This window comes from Parasteatoda tepidariorum, chromosome 5 (assembly GCF_982258835.1).
Source record: "Parasteatoda tepidariorum strain Cologne lab strain chromosome 5, Ptep-v5.0, whole genome shotgun sequence".
NCBI classification, from domain to species: Eukaryota; Metazoa; Arthropoda; class Arachnida; order Araneae; family Theridiidae; genus Parasteatoda; species Parasteatoda tepidariorum.
Genome location: NC_141759.1, coordinates 89554772 through 89568718, shown reverse-complemented (window position 1 = coordinate 89568718; position 13947 = coordinate 89554772). Strand labels below are relative to the sequence as shown.

General features: G+C 32.7%; 11 non-coding genes across 11 annotated transcripts; all 11 read right to left on the bottom strand.

Moving 5' to 3' along the window:
• Nucleotides 1-504: 504 nt before the first annotated feature.
• LOC147809658 (U4 spliceosomal RNA) lies at nucleotides 505-645 on the bottom strand. The gene has a single exon (XR_015434437.1). It is a non-coding gene; the product is annotated as a U4 spliceosomal RNA (small nuclear RNA).
• Nucleotides 646-1733: 1088 nt separating this feature from the next.
• LOC147809657 (U1 spliceosomal RNA) lies at nucleotides 1734-1895 on the bottom strand. The gene has a single exon (XR_015434470.1). It is a non-coding gene; the product is annotated as a U1 spliceosomal RNA (small nuclear RNA).
• A 631-nt stretch (nucleotides 1896-2526) lies between these two features.
• Nucleotides 2527-2667, bottom strand: LOC147809656 (U4 spliceosomal RNA). Its single transcript, XR_015434432.1, has one exon. It is a non-coding gene; the product is annotated as a U4 spliceosomal RNA (small nuclear RNA).
• Nucleotides 2668-3765: 1098 nt separating this feature from the next.
• Nucleotides 3766-3927, bottom strand: LOC147809655 (U1 spliceosomal RNA). The gene has a single exon (XR_015434442.1). It is a non-coding gene; the product is annotated as a U1 spliceosomal RNA (small nuclear RNA).
• A 631-nt stretch (nucleotides 3928-4558) lies between these two features.
• Nucleotides 4559-4699, bottom strand: LOC147809654 (U4 spliceosomal RNA). The gene has a single exon (XR_015434417.1). It is a non-coding gene; the product is annotated as a U4 spliceosomal RNA (small nuclear RNA).
• A 1087-nt stretch (nucleotides 4700-5786) lies between these two features.
• On the bottom strand, nucleotides 5787-5948 carry LOC147809653 (U1 spliceosomal RNA). The gene has a single exon (XR_015434469.1). It is a non-coding gene; the product is annotated as a U1 spliceosomal RNA (small nuclear RNA).
• Nucleotides 5949-6579: 631 nt separating this feature from the next.
• LOC147809652 (U4 spliceosomal RNA) lies at nucleotides 6580-6720 on the bottom strand. The gene has a single exon (XR_015434416.1). It is a non-coding gene; the product is annotated as a U4 spliceosomal RNA (small nuclear RNA).
• A 1099-nt stretch (nucleotides 6721-7819) lies between these two features.
• On the bottom strand, nucleotides 7820-7981 carry LOC147809651 (U1 spliceosomal RNA). Its single transcript, XR_015434433.1, has one exon. It is a non-coding gene; the product is annotated as a U1 spliceosomal RNA (small nuclear RNA).
• Nucleotides 7982-8612: 631 nt separating this feature from the next.
• On the bottom strand, nucleotides 8613-8753 carry LOC147809650 (U4 spliceosomal RNA). Its single transcript, XR_015434415.1, has one exon. It is a non-coding gene; the product is annotated as a U4 spliceosomal RNA (small nuclear RNA).
• Nucleotides 8754-9852: 1099 nt separating this feature from the next.
• LOC147809649 (U1 spliceosomal RNA) lies at nucleotides 9853-10014 on the bottom strand. Its single transcript, XR_015434424.1, has one exon. It is a non-coding gene; the product is annotated as a U1 spliceosomal RNA (small nuclear RNA).
• Nucleotides 10015-10645: 631 nt separating this feature from the next.
• Nucleotides 10646-10786, bottom strand: LOC147809648 (U4 spliceosomal RNA). The gene has a single exon (XR_015434414.1). It is a non-coding gene; the product is annotated as a U4 spliceosomal RNA (small nuclear RNA).
• Between the last annotated feature and the right edge of the window lie 3161 nt (nucleotides 10787-13947).

The following is a 13947-nucleotide window of genomic DNA, read 5'->3' as shown; positions in this document are numbered from 1 at the left end:
GAGCCACACGTAACTTATAAAAAAATATTATAATGATGTAAGGAATTTCATGTAATGAAATTAACATTTTGCTTTTGCGTAACGTTTATTACTATCTTTAATAGTTTTGTCTTTGGAATTTTTCCTAAAGTATTTAAAAACCTGAAAAAATATTTCATTTCCGAGATGTGTGCGCAATGTCGTCGTGCATTAAAGCTGCTCTTATTCACATTTTTAGAGAAATTAATATAATGGGTTGGCACTTCCACATATTTTTTGAGATTAAAAAGGTAAGAATTTTTGTGAGTTTCGAGAAGAAAGACTTAATAGAATATTGTCCTTTAATTGATGTAAAGGTAATCGTAACGGTAGCAACACCATCATTTAGTGAGTGTAAGTGGTACGGAAAATATAATTGAATACTCTCCGAGATGGATACTCCATTCCCTGTTAAAACGTCGGTGGAGAACATAGGCTTTAGTTTTGGAGATTTAATTTTCATGTACCTTCTCTTGTGAATATAAACCTCCGAAGAGGATCCCAATAATTGCCTATGCCGTCGGTTTCTCACGACGACATGGCGGGGTATTGGGAAAAGTTTTCGACTAGCAATAGTCACGCCTCGGTAGAACCTCATTGGCTACGACACTGCCTCTGCGCAAAGCTAAAGACGAGAAGGAAAACGAATTATATGTTAAAAGAATTTATTTTTTTAGCATGGTAGTTTAAAATATGATAAAAAAAAATCTTTTTTCGATTTTAATGTTAATTTATGGTAAGATTTAAATGTTGAGTGCCGGAATAAAACGTTGACGCACGTAAGCATTGGTTTTCATCAAAATCGAATAGTCTCAAAATATATTAAAGGAATTTAATATTTGTGACAGTCATTAAAATTTATTTGCCGTTTTCCATTTAAATCAGCGAAATATTTTAATATTTTTCTCTGTTCCAGAGAGATTACTTTCGTGCTATTGGTGTATGTCTTCCATAGAATATGCAATTTTATCTTTGACATTAAAATTTCTCAGATAGTATGAATTATCGATCATGAAAAAAACCATTTGTGTTTATTCTCAAGAGAGGTTTAAAATCAGTTTTGCTCCTGTTTCTAACGTCATATTGGCCGAAGGTAGCTCGACTTAAAGGAATCAATACTTTACTGTAGCAAATTTTGCTATATAGAATATACGAGAGATATGTGGAATATACACAATTTTTTTTTTGCACTGATATTCCCTATGTAAGATCTTAAAAATAGAAATTTTCTCGGTTTTTGTCTTTCGCTTAAGAACAACGCTCACGTTTCAGATTTATTTAAAAGTGCTCTTTAAGATGCTCTAGAGAGAAATATCAACATTGTGAATGATGCTGTTGATAATGTTTTATTGAGTAACGCCTACAATCATATTAAAATGAGAGTTATTTTATACAGCTTTCCCAATTTTTAATTAATGTCCTGTATTCCCTAAATCAATTCTTCAAATGAATCAATTTTTATTAAGTATTTTCTTTCAATTTTTAAAAAAAAAACTAATTGTCTTTCCTTACGAAAGCGCAAATGGGATGTATGTAACACATTGAATGAAAAACACACGGCTAAGAGTATATTATGAAACATTGGAATAGAAAGTAAGGGAAACAGATCGGTAGTTGTCTTCATTAACAAGGTGATATTGACTCAAATTTTCTCTCGCCTCTGCACATACTTCTAACTCCGATGTTATGTTAAGTTGTATCTTTTTTGTCTCGAAATAGGGACAGCGCGAACGCAGTCCCAACTACCAAAAATTTTGCACCCCAAGCAACCACAATTTGTGGATGTGGCGAGCGTCAACCTGTCGCAAAGCAATGATAGGTCTCTGCTCGGGAAAGCCTCCTCGGTGATCAAGGCTACTCCAGTACCAGGTAAGTATGCCAAAAGTGCGAGTGTTGAATTACTAAACTATTAAAGTATTTTTATTTTTGTGGTATTTATATTTTGAACAGAAATAAAAACAAATTGTAACATCAATAGAAGCATATGAATTGCAAGTAGTCTGAGAGCCACACGTAACTTATAAAAAAATATTATAATGATGTAAGGAATTTCATGTAATGAAATTAACATTTTGCTTTTGCGTAACGTTTATTACTATCTTTAATAGTTTTGTCTTTGGAATTTTTCCTAAAGTATTTAAAAACCTGAAAAAATATTTCATTTCCGAGATGTGTGCGCAATGTCGTCGTGCATTAAAGCTGCTCTTATTCACATTTTTAGAGAAATTAATATAATGGGTTGGCACTTCCACATATTTTTTGAGATTAAAAAGGTAAGAATTTTTGTGAGTTTCGAGAAGAAAAACTTAATAGAATATTGTCCTTTAATTGATGTAAACGTAATCGTAACGGTAGCAACACCATCATTTAGTGAGTGTAAGTGGTACGGAAAATATAATTGAATACTCTCCGAGATGGATACTCCATTCCCTGTTAAAACGTCGGTGGAGAACATAGGCTTTAGTTTTGGAGATTTAATTTTCATGTACCTTCTCTTGTGAATATAAACCTCCGAAGAGGATCCCAAAAATTGCCTATGCCGTCGGTTTCTCACGACGACATGGCGGGGTATTGGGAAAAGTTTTCAACTAGCAATAGTCACGCCTCGGTAGAACCTCATTGGCTACAACACTGCCTCTGCGCAAAGCTAAAGACGAGAAGGAAAACGAATTATATGTTAAAAGAATTTATTTTTTTAGCATGGTAGTTTAAAATATGATAAAAAAAAATCTTTTTTCGATTTTAATGTTAATTTATGGTAAGATTTAAATGTTGAGTGCCGGAATAAAACGTTGACGCACGTAAGCATTGGTTTTCATCAAAATCGAATAGTCTCAAAATATATTAAAGGAATTTAATATTTGTGACAGTCATTAAAATTTATTTGCCGTTTTCCATTTAAATCAGCGAAATATTTTAATATTTTTCTCTGTTCCAGAGAGATTACTTTCGTGCTATTGGTGTATGTCTTCCATAGAATATGCAATTTTATCTTTGACATTAAAATTTCTCAGATAGTATGAATTATCGATCATGAAAAAAACCATTTGTGTTTATTCTCAAGAGAGGTTTAAAATCAGTTTTGCTCCTGTTTCTAACGTCATATTGGATGAAGGTAGCTCGACTTAAAGGAATCAATACTTTACTGTAGCAAATTTTGCTATATAGAATATACGAGAGATATGTGGAATATACACCATTTTTTTTTTGTTTTTTTTTGCACTGATATTCCCTATGTAAGATCTTAAAAATAGAAATTTTCTCGGTTTTTGTCTTTCGCTTAAGAACAACGCTCACGTTTCAGATTTATTTAAAAGTGCTCTTTAAGATGCTTTAGAGAGAAATATCGACATTGTGAATGATGCTGTTGATAATGTTTTATTGAGTAACGCCTACAATCATATTAAAATGAGAGTTATTTTATACAGCTTTCCCAATTTTTAATTAATGTCCTGTATTCCCTAAATCAATTCTTCAAATGAATCAATTTTTATTAAGTATTTTCTTTCAATTTTTAAAAAAAAAACTAATTGTCTTTCCTTACGAAAGCGCAAATGGGATGTATCTAACACATTGAATGAAAAACACACGGCTAAGAGTATATTATGAAACATTGGAATAGAAAGTAAGGGAAACAGATCGGTAGTTGTCTTCATTAACAAGGTGATATTGACTCAAATTTTCTCTCGCCTCTGCACATACTTCTAACTCCGATGTTATGTTAAGTTGTATCTTTTTTGTCTCGAAATAGGGACAGCGCGAACGCAGTCCCAACTACCAAAAATTTTGCACCCCAAGCAACCACAATTTGTGGATGTGGCGAGCGTCAACCTGTCGCAGTGCAATGATAGGTCTCTGCTCGGGAAAGCCTCCTCGGTGATCAAGGCTACTCCAGTACCAGGTAAGTATGCCAAAAGTGCGAGTGTTGAATTACTAAACTATTAAAGTATTTTTATTTTTGTGGTATTTATATTTTGAACAGAAATAAAAACAAATTGTAACATCAATAGAAGCATATGAATTGCAAGTAGTCTGAGAGCCACACGTAACTTATAAAAAAATATTATAATGATGTAAGGAATTTCATGTAATGAAATTAACATTTTGCTTTTGCGTAACGTTTATTACTATCTTTAATAGTTTTGTCTTTGGAATTTTTCCTAAAGTATTTAAAAACCTGAAAAAATATTTCATTTCCGAGATGTGTGCGCAATGTCGTCGTGCATTAAAGCTGCTCTTATTCACATTTTTAGAGAAATTAATATAATGGGTTGGCACTTCCACATATTTTTTGAGATTAAAAAGGTAAGAATTTTTGTGAGTTTCGAGAAGAAAGACTTAATAGAATATTGTCCTTTAATTGATGTAAAGGTAATCGTAACGGTAGCAACACCATCATTTAGTGAGTGTAAGTGGTTCGGAAAATATAATTGAATACTCTCCGAGATGGATACTCCATTCCCTGTTAAAACGTCGGTGGAACACATAGGCTTTAGTTTTGGAGATTTAATTTTCATGTACCTTCTCTTGTGAATATAAACCTCCGAAGAGGATCCCAAAAATTGCCTATGCCGTCGGTTTCTCACGACGACATGGCGGGGTATTGGGAAAAGTTTTCAACTAGCAATAGTCACGCCTCGGTAGAACCTCATTGGCTACGACACTGCCTCTGCGCAAAGCTAAAGACGAGAAGGAAAACGAATTATATGTTAAAAGAATTTATTTTTTTAGCATGGTAGTTTAAAATATGATAAAAAAAAATCTTTTTTCGATTTTAATGTTAATTTATGGTAAGATTTAAATGTTGAGTGCCGGAATAAAACGTTGACGCACGTAAGCATTGGTTTTCATCAAAATCGAATAGTCTCAAAATATATTAAAGGAGTTTAATATTTGTGACAGTCATTAAAATTTATTTGCCGTTTTCCATTTAAATCAGCGAAATATTTTAATATTTTTCTCTGTTCCAGAGAGATTACTTTCGTGCTATTGGTGTATGTCTTCCATAGAATATGCAATTTTATCTTTGACATTAAAATTTCTCAGATAGTATGAATTATCGATCATGAAAAAAACCATTTGTGTTTATTCTCAAGAGAGGTTTAAAATCAGTTTTGCTCCTGTTTCTAACGTCATATTGGCCGAAGGTAGCTCGACTTAAAGGAATCAATACTTTACTGTAGCAAATTTTGCTATATAGAATATACGAGAGATATGTGGAATATACACAATTTTTTTTTGCACTGATATTCCCTATGTAAGATCTTAAAAATAGAAATTTTCTCGGTTTTTGTCTTTCGCTTAAGAACAACGCTCACGTTTCAGATTTATTTAAAAGTGCTCTTTAAGATGCTTTAGAGAGAAATATCGACATTGTGAATGATGCTGTTGATAATGCTTTATTGAGTAACGCCTACAATCATATTAAAATGAGAGTTATTTTATACAGCTTTCCCAATTTTTAATTAATGTCCTGTATTCCCTAAATCAATTCTTCAAATGAATCAATTTTTATTAAGTATTTTCTTTCAATTTTTAAAAAAAAAACTAATTGTCTTTCCTTACGAAAGCGCAAATGGGATGTATCTAACACATTGAATGAAAAACACACGGCTAAGAGTATATTATGAAACATTGGAATAGAAAGTAAGGGAAACAGATCGGTAGTTGTCTTCATTAACAAGGTGATATTGACTCAAATTTTCTCTCGCCTCTGCACATACTTCTAACTCCGATGTTATGTTAAGTTGTATCTTTTTTGTCTCGAAATAGGGACAGCGCGAACGCAGTCCCAACTACCAAAAAGTTTGCACCCCAAGCAACCACAATTTGTGGATGTGGCGAGCGTCAACCTGTCGCAGTGCAATGATAGGTCTCTGCTCGGGAAAGCCTCCTCGGTGATCAAGGCTACTCCAGTACCAGGTAAGTTTGCCAAAAGTGCGAGTGTTGAATTACTAAACTATTAAAGTATTTTTATTTTTGTGGTATTTATATTTTGAACAGAAATAAAAACAAATTGTAACATCAATAGAAGCATATGAATTGCAAGTAGTCTGAGAGCCACACGTAACTTATAAAAAAATATTATAATGATGTAAGGAATTTCATGTAATGAAATTAACATTTTGCTTTTGCGTAACGTTTATTACTATCTTTAATAGTTTTGTCTTTGGAATTTTTCCTAAAGTATTTAAAAACCTGAAAAAATATTTCATTTCCGAGATGTGTGCGCAATGTCGTCGTGCATTAAAGCTGCTCTTATTCACATTTTTAGAGAAATTAATATAATGGGTTGGCACTTCCACATATTTTTTGAGATTAAAAAGGTAAGAATTTTTGTGAGTTTCGAGAAGAAAGACTTAATAGAATATTGTCCTTTAATTGATGTAAAGTTAATCGTAACGGTAGCAACACCATCATTTAGTGAGTGTAAGTGGTACGGAAAATATAATTGAATACTCTCCGAGATGGATACTCCATTCCCTGTTAAAACGTCGGTGGAGAACATAGGCTTTAGTTTTGGAGATTTAATTTTCATGTACCTTCTCTTGCGAATATAAACCTCCGAAGAGGATCCCAAAAATTGCCTATGCCGTCGGTTTCTCACGACGACATGGCGGGGTATTGGGAAAAGTTTTCAACTAGCAATAGTCACGCCTCGGTAGAACCTCATTGGCTACGACACTGCCTCTGCGCAAAGCTAAAGACGAGAAGGAAAACGAATTATATGTTAAAAGAATTTAATTTTTTAGCATGGTAGTTTAAAATATGATAAAAAAAAATCTTTTTTCGATTTTAATGTTAATTTATGGTAAGATTTAAATGTTGAGTGCCGGAATAAAACGTTGACGCACGTAAGCATTGGTTTTCATCAAAATCGAATAGTCTCAAAATATATTAAAGGAATTTAATATTTGTGACAGTCATTAAAATTTATTTGCCGTTTTCCATTTAAATCAGCGAAATATTTTAATATTTTTCTCTGTTCCAGAGAGATTATTTTCGTGCTATTGGTGTATGTCTTCCATAGAATATGCAATTTTATCTTTGACATTAAAATTTCTCAGATAGTATGAATTATCGATCATGAAAAAAACCATTTGTGTTTATTCTCAAGAGAGGTTTAAAATCAGTTTTGCTCCTGTTTCTAACGTCATATTGGCCGAAGGTAGCTCGACTTAAAGGAATCAATACTTTACTGTAGCAAATTTTGCTATATAGAATATACGAGAGATATGTGGAATATACACCATTTTTTTTTTGTTTTTTTTTTGCACTGATATTCCCTATGTAAGATCTTAAAAATAGAAATTTTCTCGGTTTTTGTCTTTCGCTTAAGAACAACGCTCACGTTTCAGATTTATTTAAAAGTGCTCTTTAAGATGCTTTAGAGAGAAATATCGACATTGTGAATGATGCTGTTGATAATGTTTTATTGAGTAACGCCTACAATCATATTAAAATGATAGTTATTTTATACAGCTTTCCCAATTTTTAATTAATGTCCTGTATTCCCTAAATCAATTCTTCAAATGAATCAATTTTTATTAAGTATTTTCTTTCAATTTTTAAAAAAAAAACTAATTGTCTTTCCTTACGAAAGCGCAAATGGGATGTATCTAACACATTGAATGAAAAACACACGGCTAAGAGTATATTATGAAACATTGGAATAGAAAGTAAGGGAAACAGATCGGTAGTTGTCTTCATTAACAAGGTGATATTGACTCAAATTTTCTCTCGCCTCTGCACATACTTCTAACTCCGATGTTATGTTAAGTTGTATCTTTTTTGTCTCGAAATAGGGACAGCGCGAACGCAGTCCCAACTACCAAAAATTTTGCACCCCAAGCAACCACAATTTGTGGATGTGGCGAGCGTCAACCTGTCGCAGTGCAATGATAGGTCTCTGCTCGGGAAAGCCTCCTCGGTGATCAAGGCTACTCCAGTACCAGGTAAGTATGCCAAAAGTGCGAGTGTTGAATTACTAAACTATTAAAGTATTTTTATTTTTGTGGTATTTATATTTTGAACAGAAATAAAAACAAATTGTAACATCAATAGAAGCATATGAATTGCAAGTAGTCTGAGAGCCACACGTAACTTATAAAAAAATATTATAATGATGTAAGGAATTTCATGTAATGAAATTAACATTTTGCTTTTGCGTAACGTTTATTACTATCTTTAATAGTTTTGTCTTTGGAATTTTTCCTAAAGTATTTAAAAACCTGAAAAAATATTTCATTTCCGAGATGTGTGCGCAATGTCGTCGTGCATTAAAGCTGCTCTTATTCACATTTTTAGAGAAATTAATATAATGGGTTGGCACTTCCACATATTTTTTGAGATTAAAAAGGTAAGAATTTTTGTGAGTTTCGAGAAGAAAGACTTAATAGAATATTGTCCTTTAATTGATGTAAAGGTAATCGTAACGGTAGCAACACCATCATTTAGTGAGTGTAAGTGGTACGGAAAATATAATTGAATACTCTCCGAGATGGATACTCCATTCCCTGTTAAAACGTCGGTGGAGAACATAGGCTTTAGTTTTGGAGATTTAATTTTCATGTACCTTCTCTTGCGAATATAAACCTCCGAAGAGGATCCCAAAAATTGCCTATGCCGTCGGTTTCTCACGACGACATGGCGGGGTATTGGGAAAAGTTTTCAACTAGCAATAGTCACGCCTCGGTAGAACCTCATTGGCTACGACACTGCCTCTGCGCAAAGCTAAAGACGAGAAGGAAAACGAATTATATGTTAAAAGAATTTAATTTTTTAGCATGGTAGTTTAAAATATGATAAAAAAAAATCTTTTTTCGATTTTAATGTTAATTTATGGTAAGATTTAAATGTTGAGTGCCGGAATAAAACGTTGACGCACGTAAGCATTGGTTTTCATCAAAATCGAATAGTCTCAAAATATATTAAAGGAATTTAATATTTGTGACAGTCATTAAAATTTATTTGCCGTTTTCCATTTAAATCAGCGAAATATTTTAATATTTTTCTCTGTTCCAGAGAGATTATTTTCGTGCTATTGGTGTATGTCTTCCATAGAATATGCAATTTTATCTTTGACATTAAAATTTCTCAGATAGTATGAATTATCGATCATGAAAAAAACCATTTGTGTTTATTCTCAAGAGAGGTTTAAAATCAGTTTTGCTCCTGTTTCTAACGTCATATTGGCCGAAGGTAGCTCGACTTAAAGGAATCAATACTTTACTGTAGCAAATTTTGCTATATAGAATATACGAGAGATATGTGGAATATACACCATTTTTTTTTTGTTTTTTTTTTGCACTGATATTCCCTATGTAAGATCTTAAAAATAGAAATTTTCTCGGTTTTTGTCTTTCGCTTAAGAACAACGCTCACGTTTCAGATTTATTTAAAAGTGCTCTTTAAGATGCTTTAGAGAGAAATATCGACATTGTGAATGATGCTGTTGATAATGTTTTATTGAGTAACGCCTACAATCATATTAAAATGAGAGTTATTTTATACAGCTTTCCCAATTTTTAATTAATGTCCTGTATTCCCTAAATCAATTCTTCAAATGAATCAATTTTTATTAAGTATTTTCTTTCAATTTTTAAAAAAAAAACTAATTGTCTTTCCTTACGAAAGCGCAAATGGGATGTATCTAACACATTGAATGAAAAACACACGGCTAAGAGTATATTATGAAACATTGGAATAGAAAGTAAGGGAAACAGATCGGTAGTTGTCTTCATTAACAAGGTGATATTGACTCAAATTTTCTCTCGCCTCTGCACATACTTCTAACTCCGATGTTATGTTAAGTTGTATCTTTTTTGTCTCGAAATAGGGACAGCGCGAACGCAGTCCCAACTACCAAAAATTTTGCACCCCAAGCAACCACAATTTGTGGATGTGGCGAGCGTCAACCTGTCGCAGTGCAATGATAGGTCTCTGCTCGGGAAAGCCTCCTCGGTGATCAAGGCTACTCCAGTACCAGGTAAGTATGCCAAAAGTGCGAGTGTTGAATTACTAAACTATTAAAGTATTTTTATTTTTGTGGTATTTATATTTTGAACAGAAATAAAAACAAATTGTAACATCAATAGAAGCATATGAATTGCAAGTAGTCTGAGAGCCACACGTAACTTATAAAAAAATATTATAATGATGTAAGGAATTTCATGTAATGAAATTAACATTTTGCTTTTGCGTAACGTTTATTACTATCTTTAATAGTTTTGTCTTTGGAATTTTTCCTAAAGTATTTAAAAACCTGAAAAAATATTTCATTTCCGAGATGTGTGCGCAATGTCGTCGTGCATTAAAGCTGCTCTTATTCACATTTTTAGAGAAATTAATATAATGGGTTGGCACTTCCACATATTTTTTGAGATTAAAAAGGTAAGAATTTTTGTGAGTTTCGAGAAGAAAGACTTAATAGAATATTGTCCTTTAATTGATGTAAAGGTAATCGTAACGGTAGCAACACCATCATTTAGTGAGTGTAAGTGGTACGGAAAATATAATTGAATACTCTCCGAGATGGATACTCCATTCCCTGTTAAAACGTCGGTGGAGAACATAGGCTTTAGTTTTGGAGATTTAATTTTCATGTACCTTCTCTTGTGAATATAAACCTCCGAAGAGGATCCCAAAAATTGCCTATGCCGTCGGTTTCTCACGACGACATGGCGGGGTATTGGGAAAAGTTTTCAACTAGCAATAGTCACGCCTCGGTAGAACCTCATTGGCTACGACACTGCCTCTGCGCAAAGCTAAAGACGAGAAGGAAAACGAATTATATGTTAAAAGAATTTATTTTTTTAGCATGGTAGTTTAAAATATGATAAAAAAAAATCTTTTTTCGATTTTAATGTTAATTTATGGTAAGATTTAAATGTTGAGTGCCGGAATAAAACGTTGACGCACGTAAGCATTGGTTTTCATCAAAATCGAATAGTCTCAAAATATATTAAAGGAATTTAATATTTGTGACAGTCATTAAAATTTATTTGCCGTTTTCCATTTAAATCAGCGAAATATTTTAATATTTTTCTCTGTTCCAGAGAGATTATTTTCGTGCTATTGGTGTATGTCTTCCATAGAATATGCAATTTTATCTTTGACATTAAAATTTCTCAGATAGTATGAATTATCGATCATGAAAAAAACCATTTGTGTTTATTCTCAAGAGAGGTTTAAAATCAGTTTTGCTCCTGTTTCTAACGTCATATTGGCCGAAGGTAGCTCGACTTAAAGGAATCAATACTTTACTGTAGCAAATTTTGCTATATAGAATATACGAGAGATATGTGGAATATACACAATTTTTTTTTTTGTTTTTTTTTTTGCACTGATATTCCCTATGTAAGATCTTAAAAATAGAAATTTTCTCGGTTTTTGTCTTTCGCTTAAGAACAACGCTCACGTTTCAGATTTATTTAAAAGTGCTCTTTAAGATGCTTTAGAGAGAAATATCGACATTGTGAATGATGCTGTTGATAATGTTTTATTGAGTAACGCCTACAATCATATTAAAATGAGAGTTATTTTATACAGCTTTCCCAATTTTTAATTAATGTCCTGTATTCCCTAAATCAATTCTTCAAATGAATCAATTTTTATTAAGTATTTTCTTTCAATTTTTTAAAAAAAAACTAATTGTCTTTCCTTACGAAAGCGCAAATGGGATGTATCTAACACATTGAATGAAAAACACACGGCTAAGAGTATATTATGAAACATTGGAATAGAAAGTAAGGGAAACAGATCGGTAGTTGTCTTCATTAACAAGGTGATATTGACTCAAATTTTCTCTCGCCTCTGCACATACTTCTAACTCCGATGTTATGTTAAGTTGTATCTTTTTTGTCTCGAAATAGGGACAGCGCGAACGCAGTCCCAACTACCAAAAATTTTGCACCCCAAGCAACCACAATTTGTGGATGTGGCGAGCGTCAAAGAAACTGATAACAAGGAAAGTTGTGTCCCAAAACACTTGAGCAATGTTATTCATAATACAACATTCGCCAGAAATGCGATAGTTCCAGCAAATGTATTTTATAAGAGATTTGCAATGACGTCAAAATTAACGTGAAAGTTTTGTTTCTAAAATATAATAAATTTATATTTTAAATTAAAGTGGTAGATAATTTTTTTTTTTAAAAAGAGAATTGTGCCTTTGAAAATTCAATTTTTTTCCGCATTTTTCAGAGCCTTAGTTTGACAAAGGGAAAGAATCTCAACTACGGGAGCATCTCCTTCACCATTTTTGAATGACTAGATAGAAAAGAATATTAATGCTTCCTACATGGAGTAAAGATAATATATTTTAGCCTGTTTCAAAGGAGGTGCACTAGAAGTCTTAATTGCAGATTAAAAAAGAAAATACTTTGCACAATTTTTATTGAACCCCTCAAGAAATCGTTAAACACAATTTAAATAGCACTTTTACTAAAAAAAGTCTTTATTGGCAAACCTATGTATCGCGTCCCTTATACTAAATCTGGTGTTTTGTATGGATTTGCCTTCTATGAAAAGTAACGCCTACTCAAAATTTTCTCTGAGATATGAGGTGATAACAATTTACTCCCGACGGTGTTCCTGCCTTCATGGAGCGGCGAGGCTTGTGCGCACCATTGACCTGGAGGGCTATGCCGGCGGTAGCTTGCTACTGGTAGGGTCTCCCAAGCCGGACAGGCCGAAGGGTAGGTGCCAGACTAAAAAGAACACCAACAAGAGCCAAGACAGACTTCTACCTTTATGGTGCTCAACCCAACAGAAGCTGCTTTCTACCTCTTCCATGATGGCCTCAGCTGAACATATCCTCTTTCCAAGGAGGACTTATATGCTTCTATACTTCTTGTAATCGACTTTTTGAAGGTCAACAACCTACTGGATTTTGTCTGACTTCGTCAGACAATTAGAGGACAGGAAACAACAACAACAATTTACTTTCAGAAAACAGTGCAGGAGTGAATAAATATTCATTTTTCGGTATATTTCCGCATGGCAGTGTTTCCCAAAGTGTGGTGCGCGAACCCCCAGGGGAACGGGAACAGTTTAGCAAGGGTACGCGTTTTTATGCGATAATAAACGAAAATTTCCAATTTTTTTATTTAAAAACAAAGCTAATCATGAAAATTTACGATTACGTATTTTTCTATTGGCTATTTTTTGCAGAGTAAACAGTTAATAATTAGTGGTGTCAACAGCCAGTTGTGATTTTTAACTTTTGTAAAAATTGTTGATAGAAAAAAATAAATTCATTTTTTTTATTAGTGGTACACAGCGTTACGAAAAAATGTAGAAAGGTACACAAAAGTCATAAGTTTGGAAAACACTGCCGTATGGTAATGTATTGTGTGAGCTATAGCCGCAAAATCACCAAATGAATTTTAAACTTGCAAATATTTAAAAAAAAAAAGAAAAGAAAACATGTACCTAGTGATTTGACCGGGGATGGCCTAAACGTTTCGAAATAATTCCTTTCTGTGCTGTTTTTTATATTTATTATTTATTTATTTAATATTATTATTACTTTTATTTTTTTTTGCGGGACGCTACTCGGAAGTTGCCAAGACTGGGCGATTATTCTACCACTATGATTTTTTTTCTTTCGGTTTTACTTTTTAGTAGAATTTTGATACCCTAGCAGATTTTTCAGTACCTATCAGACTGCGTTTTAATAATAAAAATATACCAATTATGTAATTTCAATCCTATGAAATAGATAATTTTATTTATTGATTTGAAATAAAAATCTATACTTTAAATTTTCATCTCAAGTAACAACTATTTCAGAATTTAAAAGAAGAAAAAAAACTATTTTAAGTGCTCCATTTTGCTTGGCATTCCATGGCTTTTCTCAACAAATAAATAATTGACTTTCATCTGAATATTTTTCAAAACTTCCATACACTCATATTAAATTATTTT